Here is a 15,491-nt window from a genome sequence, read left to right as displayed (position 1 = left end):
AGAAAATTATTGCAATGACACACATTTTGTTAGACACATGTTTATTTCCTTTGTGTGTATTGGAACAACACAAAAAAAAAACAGAGAAAAAAAGGCAAATTGGACATAATTTCACACAAATCCTCAAAAATTAGCCGGAAAAAAAGTATTGGCACCCTGAACTTAATATTTGTTTAATTAAAGTTATTTATTCCAAAGGGTGTGCAATCACTTCCCATAACCATCAACAAGCTTCTTACACCTCTCACCTGGAATTCTGGACTGCTCTTCTTTTGCAAACTGCTCCAGGTCTCTCATATTTGAAGGCGTCTTCTCCCAACAGCAATTTTAAGATCTCTCCACAGGTGATCAATGGGATTTAGATCTGGACTCATTGCTGCCACTTCAGAACTCTCCAGCGCTTTGTTTCCATCCATTTTTGGGGGTTCTTGAAGTATGTTTGGAGACATTGTCCTGCTGGAAGACTCATGACCTAGGACGCACACCCAGCTTTCTTACACTGGGCACTACATTGCAACTCAAAATCCTTTGGTAATGTTCACATTTCATAATGGCTTGCACACAATCAAGGCACCCAGTGCCAGAGGCAGCAAAACAACCCCAAAACATTTTTAAACCTCCACCATATTTGACTGTTGGTACTGTGTTCTTTTCTTTGTAGGCCTCATTACGTTTTCAGTAAATAGTAGAATGATGTGCTTTACCAAAAAGCTTTATCTTTTTCTCATCTGTACACAAGACACTTTCCCAGAAGGATTTTGGCTTACTCACGCACATTTTGGCAGATCTCACTCTAGCTTTTTATGTCTTTTTATGTGTCATCAGTGGGGTCGTCCTGGGTCTCCCTCCATAGTTTTTCATTTCATTCAAATGTTGACAGATAGTTGGCGCTGACACTGATGCACCCTGAGCCTGCAGGACAGCTTGAATCTCTTTGGAACTTGATTGGGGCTGCTTATCCACCACCTGGACTATCACAACCTTTCATAAATTTTTCTCTTCCAACCATGTCCAGGGAGTTTAGCTACAGTGTCATGGGTTGTAAACTTCTTGATTATGTTGTGCACCATGCAAAGGAACATCAAGATCTCTGGAGATGGACTTGTAACCTTGAGATTGTTGATACTTTTCAACAATTTTGGTTCTCAAGTCCTCAGTCAGTTCTCTTCTCCTCTTTCTGTTCTCCATGCTTAGTGTGGCACACACAGACACACAATGCAAAGACTGAGTCAACTTCTCCCCTTTTTATCAGGTTTCAGGTGTGATTTTCATATTGCCCTCAAAATATGCATTTTTGCTGCGTTTTTTACATGTGTTTTTGGTGCAGATTTTTCCCCACTCATTAGTATGGGTGAAATCAGCAGCAAAAAGCGCTGAAAAAAATTGACTTTAAATGAACTAAAATCTGCAAGGAAAAAATAAAACTTGAGGGATCTCAATCACCTTGCTGGCATCAGAAAAACCTTCAGGTTTTGTGACAAATTTCTGCAGAAAAAAAGCGACAACTCTGCAACGTGCGCACAGGCACGGCAACTCGTCTTGCAAAAAATAAAAAAAACAAGCCCTCTGGCGGCTACAGAAAAAAAAGAAAAGTTTGAGAAATTGAAAAAAAAAAGAGAAAAAAAAACTAAAGTACAAAAATGAAAAACCGCCCAGTCTGAAAGGGGTTAAATTAAAGTGACGTTTTCCAGTGAGCGGCTTACATGATGCTCTGCAGTCGTCCTCCGCTCCAGGAGCTGTCACACAGGATGGACAATAACGGGAGAGGCCGAACACGTGTAGACGAGGGAGAAGTAATTACCATAAAGGGGGCGTGGTCTTATTAAGGGGCGGGGCACGGCGCCAATTCTTTCTAAATGATGGTTAGCGGTGGATGGGCGGAGTCTTGCGTGAAATGGGCGTGGTTATGAGTAAGTAGGCGGGACATGACGGCATCGTTTGGTATGTGGTGGGCGTGGCTTATGACAGGAGCCGGGCGTAGGGCGGGGCGCCGGGGACTGGGAGCGGAAGGCGGAGGTAGAGAGGTACAGAGAGAGCAGTCGGGAGTGGGTGATGGTCCCGGAGCGGCGGCGAATGTGCTGCCCACTGGAGGACGGGAGCCAGGGAGTTATCGGAGAGCGGGCAGGTGGGTGTTCACACCGGAATCTATATGCATTGTTGGGGTGCGGTTGGCGGAAGATGCTGAGTGCAGTCTCTCTAGTACTTGTGCTGTGTGGAGAGGAGAGGAGAGGCAGTCGCCGGGGCGGGGGAGCTGCAGATACACGGTGCTACAAGTTGTGGCTGCATTCTTCTGTGAAACTACAGCTCCCAGCATGCCCTACCATCAGCAGCCTTGTAAAGCATGCTGGGACTTGTAGTTTTGCAGCTACTGGGAGGCCATGCTGGGAGCTTTAGTTCCTCCAAAACATGGGAGAGTGACTAGACCTGTCAGGCCATGCTGGGAGTTATAGTTCCACAGTAATTAGTGAGAGCAGCTGCCAGGACTTGCTGGGAGTTGTAGTCTCAGGCTGCAACCTGTTACTCTTCCTTGCAAGTCCTCAGTGTCATCTGCAGCCCTGCAAAGCATGCTGGAAGTGGTAGTTTCACAGTACCTGGCAGGACATGTTGGGAGTTGTAGTGTCACAGCAGTTAGAGGGGATGTTGTGGGTAAAGGTTTCATTAGATGCTCATTGTAGAAACAGTAGCCTTGGAAGGCATGCTGGGAGTTGTAGTTCATGGACACTGACTTACTGGACAAAATGGGAATAGCAATCTCCAAACAGGTGAAGATCGGCTGACGAGGCTTGTTGGGAGTTGTAGTTTCACAATTAGTGACTGACACAAGCGCTGGGAGTTATAGTTTTGTAATAGTAAGGTTTGTGGCTACACTATATGTGGTGGTGGCTGCTGCTGTTGTGAAACTACAAGTCCCAGTGTGCATTGTCATTTGCAGCCTTGTGAGGCATGCTGGGATTTGTAGTTTAGAACAGTTTGTATAGTTGCCGTTTGCATAAAACAAAGCTGCGGAGCAGAGTTGGCACAGGGAGCGTTTGTGTACGTTGGGTTTTGCCATCATACGGTGGCATGGGGCACCGCGGGCTGCGACTTGTGCAGCAGGTTGGTCCGGATTCATTGCAGAGCGAGAGATGAAGATGGCGTAATAAAATGTGGTTAGCGGAGAGTAGAGGAATTTAGGGGGTTGTGGCACTGAAACTAGAGGATGATGGGTCTTATCGGGGCCACTCCAGGTTTACTGGGGCCCCTCTTGCTTATATACAGTTTCAGACACAGATAGAAGAGTCCCATGGGCAACAACAATATATGGGCCCTTTGCAGTCCGATAGCTCAGATTACGACCGTGGTCACACGGCTATGTTCACATGTTGCCTTTTTGCTGCTCTCTTGGCAGTAAAGAAGCTGCTTCCAAAAAGCAGTTTTTGCTGCATTTTTTGTCAGGTACATTTGTCTCTTGTGCATGCTGATAAAGTTTAATGGATAAAAAAAAATTAATCATGATTCAACTTCCTCAGGTTTTTGCACCAAAAACGCAGCAAAACCTGATACTTGTGTTTTTTCCTGCGTTTTTGCACTTACTCATTGCTTTCTATGGGAAAAAAATGCTGAAAGAAGTGACACGCTGCAGTTTGTCAAATCAGTCAGCAAAAAAATACTGATGAAATACTGAACGTGGCCTAATGCACAATTCCACCTGCTTAGGAGGTGGTAGTGGCCCTTTTTTTCTCTTGGGCGCCTGTGCATTATATATATAATTTCATTTTCTGTCATGTTTATTAGCCTCCCTGATCACCTATATAATCTATGGTATCTCTTATGAAGCCCAGCAATAGGCTTGGCATTGCAGGTGTACAAACATGGCCGATCATGTAGTTGTACAAACATGGCTACATCCATTACAATTGCATTTTAGAAAGGGGGGTGGGGGTGCGATAGGTGTCAAAAGGGACGACAACTCTCATTTCCAACTTCTGCCACTCTTGACTGCGGCATCTAAGGGTTTAAACTTTTCCGGACCATAAATGCATTTTTGTGCATGGAATGTTTTCTCTGCATCAGTTGATTCAGAAGTCAAATTTGGAGCGTTTTTGTTTCCTTTTTTTTTTTTTTTGTTTTTGTTCCAGCAGAAACTCCTCAAGAATTGACATATTACTACTTTTCCATGTGCAAAAAAACAGCACCTTGTGCCTGGAAGGCAGTATCCCCTCGTGCTGTGTTCTTTCTACTTCGTTTTTTTTTGTGTGCTGACAATCTGCAGTGTCTTCCGGTTGTAGCAAAATTCCCGCAAAAAAACTGAGCAGTTAAAAACACCGTTAAACAGTGCATTTTTTTTTTTTTTTTATATGCAGTTTTTCCCTTTAGGCTTCTGGGAGGAGCCTGGAAAAAATGAATGTAAAAAAATGCAGTTTTTATTTTCAGAATCCAAGTGTTTCTGGACTAAAAATCGCATTTAAAAAAATGTTTTCGAATCAGCACCAAAAATGGATAAAAAGGGAAAAATGCAGCAAAGTGCAATAATCAGAGCAGATTACTAATCCGTGTTTTGGTGTGGACACCTGCAGAAAAGAAAAGCGTTTTTGCACTTGGGAATGTGGCTTGAGCATGTTTTCCCATTGAAGAATTTTTGATGCTGATTTCAAGTGGATTTTGGAGCAGAATCTGTAGCAGAATTTTTTTTTTCCCACGGTAAAAAATCTGTAACAGAATTCAATGTCATGGAAGTAAATTAAATTCTAAAAAGTTTAAGGGATTGTCCAGGCAAAACGAAAAGTTCACTGGTGGGTTGGAGCAGTAAAGAAAATAAAATAACAAACTAGGTGATACTCGTCTACTGGCACATACCAGGATCAAACGAGGGCCGCTCCGTGGTCTGCTCTTACATAGGACGGGAAGACGTCACATTTTTACTATCAGCAGAACCACTGCAGATAGTGATTGGCTGCAGTGGTCAGGGGACCTCAGCTGCACGTCATTTGATGTTTTATGATGACATGCTGTTCATAATCACTTGACCACGCACCAATCCAGCCACATTCGTAATATTCATCCAACCATTACCTCAGGCTACGTGGAGATGTTTTTCCTGATAGACTTTCATCTCGCGAGCTGCAGTCTAGTGCGACACACTAGGGCTGATAGTATTGAGCTATCTTTTAACAAACTGCCCATAGCAACCAATCAGCGCTTAGCTTTCATTTCCTAAACGGCTCTGGTAAAATGGGAGCTGCGCTGTGATTGGTTGTTATGGGAAACCGTGTGTATAAGTGAGGCCTAGTGAGTTGTGTGGCCTTTTTTCTGCAGGTAAAACCTGCCCTCTTGGCAGTAAAGAAGCTGTTTGCAAAAAAAACAAAGTTTTTTCCTGCATTTGTCAGGATCCCGAAGTTCAGCTTTGCTTCCACCACAGAAACATGAACACAGGTCACCAATGCAAGACATATGTGAAACCATAAAACCACTTTTGGAAAAAGGGGAATTTGATAAAAATCTTTTTCCACTAAATAATTTTAATGTCTGAAAAAATAGTGACTATTCTGAACAAAAAAGTTCATGAAAAAATACACAATCACAAATGTAACAGTGGGTGGGGGGGTGAATTGGTCGGGAATAGTTTACCCAAGGCCTCCTTTACACGTCAGTGTGTCCGGTACGTGTGGTGAGTTTCCACACGTACCGGAGACACTGACACACGTGGACCCGTTCAAATGAATGGATCTGTGCACATGTCAGTGGGCAAAGCACGCTGACATGTCCAGCACACGTGCACGCTGATGACATCCGTGTGTCATCAGTGTGACACGTACCAGCGTCTGAGAATCAGCGGTACAGTTGGCGCTGTTCCCTAACGCCGGGTGTTAAAGGCATCTCTCATCATTGTCCCCTGCTTGCTCTGAGATCAGCGCAAGCAAAGGACAATGTTGATAGTTGTTTCAGCCCCCGCTGTCTACATCAAGTGTAAAAGTAAGACTAAAATAAAAAACACATTATACTCACCTTTACACCTAATCCCTGAAGCCATTGTCCCGGTAAACAAATCAAAAATAAAAAACGTCAATATCCCTCACCTGTCCGAAGTTTAAATAATCCAGTGTTCCACGCCGCAATCCATCTGTGCGACATTCCTTCATCAGCATGTGCGATGGCTTGAGGCGACCGCTCGCACTGAGGAGCAGAGGAGAATGACTCGATGCAGCGTGCAGGCCCCTGAACTGTGCTGAGCTCAGTCACCTTGAGAAAAAAGGCAAATTGGACATAATTTTACACACCACTCCAAAAATGGGCCGGACAAAATTGTCAGCACCTTTCCAAACTTGTCTGTAAACAACTTTTGTTTCAAGCATGTGTTGCTAATTCAAACTCACCTGTGGCAAGTAACAGGTGTGAGCAATATGAAAATCACACCCCAGATAAAAAGGGGAGAAGTTGACTCAATCTTTGCATTGTATGTGTGTGCCACACTAAAGCCCCCGTCACACTAAGCGAGATCACGCGAGATCGCTGCTGAGTCACAAGTTTTGTGACGCAACAGCGACTTCAGTAGCGATCTCGCTACGTTTGACACTTAGCAGCGACCAGGGCCCTGCTGTGAGATCGCTGGTCGTGTCGGAATGGTCTAGACATTTCTTTGATCGTTGAGGCCCCGCTGGGTAGCATGCATCGGTGTGTTTGACACCTTACCAACGACCTTGTTGACGACTCAGACACAGAAACACATAGGCGTGCATTGTTATACAGATCTTTACGGGTCGCTGCTGTGTCTTTGGGAAGATCTGACTGTTTGACATCTCACCAGCGACCACATAGCGACGCAGCAACGATCCCTGACAGGTCGTATCGTTGTTGGGATTGCTGTAGCGTCGCTAAGTGTGACGGAGCCTTAAGCATGGAGAACAGAAAGAGGACAAGAGAACTGTCTAAGGACTTGAAAACCAAAACAATATCAACAATCTCAAGGTTACAAGTCCATCTCCAGAGATCTTGATGTTCCTTTTTCAAGAAGTTTGTAACTCATGGCTTATCTTCCTGGATGTGAACGGCAGAGAAAAGTTGATGTAATGTTGCAACTCGGGATAGTCCGGATGGTGGATAAGCCGCCCCACAGTTTGCCAAAATGTAAGTGAGTAAGACAAAATTCTTCTGTGAAAGTATTTTGTCGACAGATGAGACCATGATGGAGCTTTCTGGTAAATCATTCTACTGTTTACCAAAAAATGGAATGAGGCCTATAAAGAAAAGAATACCGTACCTATAGTCAAATGTGGTGGAGGTTCAATCATGTTTTGGGGTTGTTTTGTTGCCTCTTGCACTGGTTGCCTTTACTTTGTGCAAGGCATCAAAAATCTGACGATTACCAACAGATTTTGGGTTGCTATGTAGAGTCCAGTGTCAGAAAGCTGGGTTTGCATCTTAGCTCATGGCCGCAGGACAATGACCCCCAAACCTTCTTCAAGAAGCCCCCAGAAATGGATGGAAACAAAGTGCTGGAGAGTTCTGAAGTGGCAGCTATGAGTCTAAATCCCATTGATCACCTGTGGAGAGATCTTAAGATTGCTGTTGGGAGAAGACGCCTTCACATATGAGAGACCTGAAGCAGTTTACAAATGAAGAGTCGTCCAAAATTACATCTGAGCGGTGTAAGAAGCTTGTTGATTGTTATAGGAAGCGGTTGAGTGCAGTTATTTATTCCAAAGAGTGTGCAACCAAATATTAAGTTGAGAGTGCCAACAATTTTGTCCGGCCGATTTTTGGTGTTTTGTGTGAAATTATGTCCAATTCGCCTTTATTTTTTTTATTTTTTTTTTTGTGTTGTTCCAATACACACAAAGGAAATAAATGCGTATAACAAAACATGTGTAATTGCAATAATTTTCTGGAACAATTTCCAGGGTGCCAACACTTTCGGCCATGACTGTGTGGAGGTGCTGGATGTGGCTTGTCACCTATTATGGACCTTGCTCCTTTAATTGTGTAGTGTATCTTTTTTTTTTTGTTAAATGCTTCTTGTTGTTCATGCAAAGCAGCATTACACCGAGTGAGCAGAGAATTTCCAGCATGAGTCACCGCCAGTAATGGTACATGTTCCTGATATCCGTACTAGAATCACAATGAGGAGTCACGTGAGCGTACAGAGGAGCCATGTGTGATCTTACTGTGCATGTGAATCCTCTCCTCATGTAGGTCACAGCTCCGATATTTGCAGACTAGGAATTATTTGCATGGACAATGTAATCAATGGATTTAGTACAGAAGCTTTAACTCTACGTGGATAACAAATAAGGCTTAAAGGAATTGTCTCTATAGGGCCGATGGTCGTCATAGTGGAGGGTTCCCCATCTCTGAGTTCCTCTGTGAGGATTATGGTCTCTGTATGGTGAACGCGAGTCATTTGTTTATTGCACAGAAGGCTATCCTACCAAATAGCTGCCATTATAATTCTTAATTTCTCCTATAGAGGCCTCTGCACCTTATTGCCGCAATAGTTGCCTTTTATAAGTGGTTCTCTGACAAGTAGTCCTACCTACCATATCTTATAAGAATGTGGATGGTTGGGAAGCCCTCTGTTCGGGACCCCACTCCAGTGGACTAATCATATCCGTCATGGCTGTCCATTTATTTTATTAAGTAGCTGCACAAAGATTGCCTAAACCACGGCATCTGATCAGTGAGTTACAGAAACTGAACTGAAGTTTCATTAATCTAACAATTTCCCGTATGGCCGCCATATTGGTCTTTCTTATTGACTCAGCCAGGACCACTCAAGTTGGGACTATAGCCGGATTCGCACAAAGACCACAATGCACGGACTGGGCACAAGTCTCCTGACCCGAACTTGCTAGCCTCATATACAGTAGTGTTCAAAATAATAGCAGTCCAATATAACTAACCAGATTAATCACTATTTTTGGTATAAATTATATTACCACATGTCAAACAATTTACCAGTTGGTGCAGTAGATTCTAAGAAAACCAACAGACTCCACATTCATGATCTGCTGGTTTTTGAGTCTATGTATTTGAATAATTGTACGGGGGAGTGTTCAAAATAATAGCAGTGTGGAGATCACTTAGTGAGGTCAATCATTCTGTGAAGAAACAGGTGTGAATCAGGTGGCACTTATTTAAGGGTGAAGCCAGCACATGATGTACATGCATTTCTCCTTGAAAGCCTGAGAAATATGGGTCTTTCGAGACATTGTTCAGAAGAACAGTGTACTTTGATTAAAAAGTTGATTGGAGAGGGTAAAACTTATAAAGAAGTTCAGACAGTGATAGGTTGTTCAGCTAAAATGATCTCCAAAGGTTTAAAATGGAAAGCAAAATCAGAGAGACGTGGAAGAAAACGGAAGACTACCATTCAAATGGATGGAAGAATAGCCAGAATGGCAAAGGCTCAGCCAATGATCAGCTCCAGGATGATCAGATACAGTCTCAAGTTACCTGTGAGTACTGTGACAGTTAGACGCCTGTGTGAAGCTAATCTCTTAGCAAGAAGTCCCCGCAAAGTCCCACTGTCAAAAAATACATGTACTGCATCGGATACAATTTGCCAAGGAATACATGAACTGGCCTAAAGAGAAATGGAGAAACATTTTGTGGACTGATGAAAGTAAAAATTGTTCTTTTTGGGTCAAAGGGCCGCGGACAGTTCGTCAGACGACCCCCAAACTCTGCATTCAAGCCACAGTCCACTCTGAAGACAGTGAAGCATGGTGGTGCAAGCATCATGATATGGGCATGTTTCTCTTTCTATGGTGCCGGACCTATTTACCACATTCCAGGGATCATGGACCAGTTTGCATATATTAAAATACTTGAGGAGGTCATGTTGCCTTACGCTGAAAAGGATATGCCCTTGAAATTTGTGTTTCAACAAGACAAAGACCCTAAACACACCAGTAAACAAGCAAAATCCAGTCCAACAAAATTGAGGTTATGGAGCGGTCAGCCTAATCCCTGGACCTTGATCCGATAGAACACTTGTGGGGTGACATCAAAAATGCCGTTTCTGAGGCAAAGCCAACAGATGCCAAATTGTGGGATGTAGTCAAAGCCTCCTGGGCTGGAATAACAGTTGACAGGTGCCAGAAGTTGGTTGACTCTATGCAACATAAATGTGAAGCAGTTCTAAAAAAACTGTGGGTATACAACTAAATATTAGGTTAGTGATTCACAGGAATGCTAAATCCTCAAAAAAAAAAGTACATATTGTGAGTCTGTAAAGACAAATGCAGAAACTATTTTTTTTAGAACAGACCAATGTTTATTTTTTGTTATTTTCTGTAAAGTAGTTAAAAATTATAATTCTCTTCATGTTTTGAATTAGAAAAGTGTGCAATGTTCCCAATGCAAGAATTAGAAACTAGTATAAAGATTTTGTGCTTAACATGTTTTTGAACACACTGCTATTATTTTGAACACTACTGTATACCAATGAGACTATTGATTTTGGGTTGGGAGGCCTATGGCCGGTCTGTAAATAACAGCCCATTTGTGAAAATGGCCTAAAAGTGAGACCAAAATAAAAAGTAAAAAAACTCCAAACTTTTGATTTTTTTTTTTTTTTTTTTTTTCCCTCCCTTGACGCTTAGGGGAACGTCTTAGTTAAAGAAGCACTCCCATGAAGATATTTTTTAATTAAATTGGTGTATATGTGTACTAAAGGGTTTGTACTGAACTTTAACATTGATGGTCTATCCTTGGGATAGGTCATCAATGTCTGATTGGTGGGGGTGCGACACCGGAACAGTTCAGTTTTGGGGCTGCACAGCTCCGTTGACTGTATAGTGGCTGCGGTTGGGTACTACACATCCGCCACCTATTCAAATCAGTAGTGCAGTCCCCGGCCGCGGCCACTATTCTGTCTACAGAGCTCTGTTGTGCAGGTCCAGCCACCGCCGACACCGGGAAAAGCTGATCAGCGGGGGAGCCGGGTGTCACACCCCCACCGATCAGACATTGATGATCGATCCTAAGAATACACCATCAATGTTAAAGTCCTGGACAATCTTTTTATTATACCCTCCTCCTGCCACCTTCTCAAGGATCCAAAGCCGCTCTTCTCAGTGACTTCACCGCTCTTCAGACTGTCCGGCTCACCTTATGCTATTTGTGAGCCGGAAGTTTCTTTTATAATGTTAAGTCTATGGGGTCTCGTTCTCACTCTCCATAGACCTACATTGTAAAAGCCACTTTGCGGCATGCTGCGATCTGTATGACCCAGGAGAGCCTGAAGATTGATGACGTCACTAAGAAAAGGATTAGAACGGGTCTGTATCCCGAGAAGGAGGCGGTAGCTGAGTATATTAACACATGCACATATACATAAATTAGTTTAAAAAAAAACTTCATGGGAGGGTTTCTTTAAAAACTGTTGAAAGGCTGTGTGCCCACTATGCGTTTTTGATGCGGAAATTCCGCAGCAGAAACGCTTTAAAAACGCTTGGTAATCCGTGCCCCATGATCCCCAATGAAAATTTGCATGTTCTGTGCCCATGCTGCAGATTTTTCCGCAGCGGATTTTCCTTGCGGAAAAATCTGCAGCATGTCCATTATTTGTGCGTTTCTGCATGCGGATTTGAGGTCCCAATGGACTTGAAAAACGCAAGTCAAAACCCCATGTAAAAACGCTGCAAAAACGCGTGTACAATCTGCATGCGTTTTTGACTGCCGAGACCATGCAGAAACGCTGCAGAAATTTTCTGCTTCATTTCTGCATCGTGGGCACATAGCTTAAAATAGATCTTTTATATTTCATCACTTTTTGATGGATCCCCATGGAATTGAGTCTGATCTGCGAAGATCAGTTTAAAAAAAAAAAAAAAAAAAAATGAAGGGTTTGAATGATACAATAAAACTCTTATGGATCAGTGTGCAACGAATCAAATATATCCCAAAAATAGTATAAATGAGCACATCAACATATGCTGCAATAATAATAAAAATATAAAACTCTCCACTAAAAGAAAAAAGTTGTAGGGTGACATAAAAACAAACTGGGAAAAAAAATGAATATTATTACACATTAGTAGGAAAATAGAAAAGGAATCGCTATGGTGTACGCAGCTGTGCTGTCCTGCTGCGGACACTGTGTGCATCCAGTATCTGCTGCCGCTAACAGCGGATCATTGGGGGGCGCTCTGATAGTGATATTTTCTGTGGGTAGATCACCTATGTCAAAGTAGTGGAGTCCGTTTGGAACTACTTTGTTCTGAGAAATCTTATCACATCCACTTTAAAGATTTACAATAAATGAGTTTTTGGTGATCTGGCAAATCCAGGGGAATTATTTTCATTATGGGGTTCTCAATCACCGGGGTCAATGTCCAATGCTGATGCTGCCAGTGTCACATTGACCTTACTTTGATGGCTGGGCACTCTGATAAAGGTGCCAATAACTTAACCCTTCCTTTACCTCTGCCACCCCAGTGATGCCCACCCTACATTCACAGATGAGGACCACCAATGCTGCTATTAACAGTTTTGGATTAGTGCAGGGTTGTAGCTATTTTCTGATATTCTTTGCTCACTATGTTGCAATCGTTCCTGTTGATACATTGTATGTAAGCTCTATTGTTGACCCCTTGTGTGTACGTGGTGCATTATTCTGCTATGTACTAGATTTTGCTCGGGGGGGCTGTGAATATTTGCATTAGTTTACATGGAAGCTCTGAAATTGGAGTATATCCCCCTCCTTCCATCTCTTGCTGCTTTTGCATTTTTGTGTTCTTGGTCTATGAAGAGTTAAGCAACATGTTGCCAAATGGTGTGATCAGCTAATATGAGTGTTGCAATGACATCACCTCCTCTGTTTAGCAAGCAGGGCCGCTACTAGGAGCCTTTGTGCTGTTCCTATAGGTGCGGATGTGTAAACCGTTCAGTCACCACAGCTAATAGTTTACTAAAGATAATGTTGCCTTAGGGCTGAATAGTCGCACAATGAGACTTGGCATCCCTACCGACGGACCCCAGACTGAAGAAGCCTGGAGTGGTGAACTAAGGTAATGGTTCTCCTTGTGGAGAGTAAGGTGAAGCTTTCTGGGCAAAGAATGCAAACTAGCTCTTTGTCGCCACCTATAGGTGGCATCTGTGTGAAATTTTCCTCCTTTTAGGGAGTTATTTTTCAGGTTTCTGAAGTTTTGTTGGAGCAAGATACATTGATTTGAAAGCTGATGAGTTTCTTCGGGGTCCCAGCTCCTGACGCAAAATGTGTTGCACCCAGGGCTGTAGAGTCTGAGTCGGTGTCCATTTTGTTGGAGTCGGTATAAAATGGACCAGTTCCGACTCCTAAAATATATAATAAATTGGGTACAGTAGTTCAGTGCAGGATGTGCTGTAAACTCTTCACAATAATTTGGGAAAGGAGTCCTGGTTACAGTAGCTTCTATAATTGTCAATGGAGTAAGATGTACTAGTTGGTTGTGTTGCTCGTCGGGAAGCTGGCGGGGCTGGGTTCTGTACATATTGTACATGGGGCAGTGAGGTTGTGATTTAATTTTTTTTCAATAAAGTTTTTCTAGTCGTGTGTTTTAGAGGGCCGTCATTGGAACTGTCTACCTCCTTTGAATGAAAGATGCATCCTTTGCAATTTTTTTTGTTGGGAATATTTGAAACTGTTGCCTGCGTTACCACTATTAACGATGCAACTATATCACTTTGTAAAACTTTTTTTTTTGGTATTATAGGTACTACATTGTTGCTGATCGATGGCGGTCTGGGTGCTGAGATCCCACCGATCCGTCAAAATACTGCTCTGAAGTGCGCAACTCCTGTATGAGCTGTGTGCACAGAGCGATGTACGGGTTCAATAGAAGTGTATTGGTCCTTACATTCACTCACACACAGCTGTGTACAGACCCATAGACTTACTATGGAGCCCATACACCGCTTTGTGCACGCTGCTCGTGCTGGATTTGCACACTTCAGAGCAGCATTTTGACTGATGGGGGTCTCAGCATCCAGACCCCCACCAGTCAGTGACAGGATTAATATATAAAAAGTTTTACCAAATCACTGTTGCACACTTGAACAGTACTTGGTTATAAAACTTTTGACCTGTTTCCTCTTTTTGGAGAGGCACTTAGTTGGAACATTTGACAGAGGCCTCATTTAAGTCACCTCTTTGCAATTTTTTACAAAAGCAAAAAAAAATTAATTTGGGTAGGTTCACACAACTGAATTATCAGTCTGAGCGATGTCAGTGAGAAAATGGACAGCACCCAAACCAATTTTATTCATTGGGGCAGTGCAGATGAGCATTTTTTTTTTTTATTTCTTTCCTCAACAACCAAATCTGTGGATGCAGCATATCGCAGCAGCAGCAGCATATCGCAGCAGCAGCATATCGCAGCAGCCACTAGTTTCTTCTGTGTTGGATCAGACTCGCCTTCTCGAGCCTAGTGGTGCGCATAAAAACTCGGATCCCATATGAAGCAACCGTTCATCTGAGTTTTACAGATACGTTGCAGTTCTTTGACATAGGAAACTGTGTTCAGTAAACTTTTATTACTGCTGCTGTCTAAAAATGGATTGCACCTGTATGATAAATGAGAAAAAAATCGTCCGCTTTTTCTGGATGAGCACACTAGTGTGAACCCTGCCTTAAAAGTGCTAGAACATGGATGGGATACGCATACTTTCTGTAAATTTTTTTTTTTCGTAGAGATCCGTTGTCAATTATGAGAAATCATCTAGTGTAGAAGCCATATGTAAATCAAGTTGGAAGTGCATTGGGGCGTGTCATTGCCCTTTGAATTTTTTTTTTCAAGTGCAATGACACGCCCCCAGTACACTTCCAGCCTGATTTGCATATTGCTTCTACCCTAGATTTCTCATGACTGGTATATTAGATCTGTACAAAAAAGGTGTCATTTGTAGGGGGGGGGGAGGGGACAATCACCTATTCAGCCGTAACACTACATCCATATGTGAAAATGTGCTAATTAAGGATTACCTAGGTTGTAGAAAGTATTCAGCTGTGAGAAATATTAATGGCTTTGTCCCAACTCTGGATAAGTGATAATTTGCTGATCACTGCGGATCCAACAGATCCGATCCCGAGAACAGGGCTCTAAAATGCCTTGTTGGAACGGTGGTGCTGCACTGTCTAAAGGTCTGCCGAAGATAGATATCCAAACTCTGTACTCGGTGGGACTCCAAAGTGGATGTGATAATTTGCTGATTACTGGGGATCCAACAGGTCCAGTCCCTAGTACAGGGCTCTAAAATGCCCTGTTGGAACGGAGCGGTGGCCCTGAAATGCCCTGTTGGAACGGAGTGGTGGCCCTGAAATGCCCTGTTGGAACGGAGTGGTGGCCCTGAAATGCCCTGTTGGAATGGAGCGGTGGCCCTGCACTAAGGGTCTGCCGAAGATAGATATCCAAGCTCTGTACTCGGTGGGACTCCCAAGTGGATAAGTGATTATTTACTGATCACTGGGGATCCAACAAATCCAGTACTTAGTACAGGGCTCTGAAATGTCTTGTGGGAACGGAGCTGCGGTC

At 43.0% G+C, this 15,491-nt stretch overlaps 1 protein-coding gene across 2 annotated transcripts in view; it reads left to right on the top strand.

The window, feature by feature from the left end:
• The first annotated feature begins 1,946 nt into the window (after positions 1 to 1,946).
• Positions 1,947 to 15,491, top strand: part of LOC141271219 (uncharacterized) — a 61,896-nt gene continuing 48,351 nt past the window's right edge. The window contains exon 1 of one of the 2 annotated variants that reach the window (XM_073681337.1): positions 1,947 to 2,125. The gene's annotated coding sequence lies outside the window, so the exon portion shown is untranslated. Of the gene's footprint in view, positions 2,126 to 12,801; positions 12,990 to 15,491 lie in introns of those variants that run through there. The other variant, XM_073681338.1, reaches the window with a different exon arrangement.

Source organism: Phyllobates terribilis, unplaced genomic scaffold, assembly GCF_046119375.1.
Source record: "Phyllobates terribilis strain yellow unplaced genomic scaffold, ASM4611937v1 Scaffold_5__5_contigs__length_657084704, whole genome shotgun sequence".
In the NCBI taxonomy this organism is placed as follows: domain Eukaryota; kingdom Metazoa; phylum Chordata; class Amphibia; order Anura; family Dendrobatidae; genus Phyllobates; species Phyllobates terribilis.
Note: the sequence above shows the minus strand (reverse complement) of the source record. Positions and strands in the feature narration are given on the sequence as shown.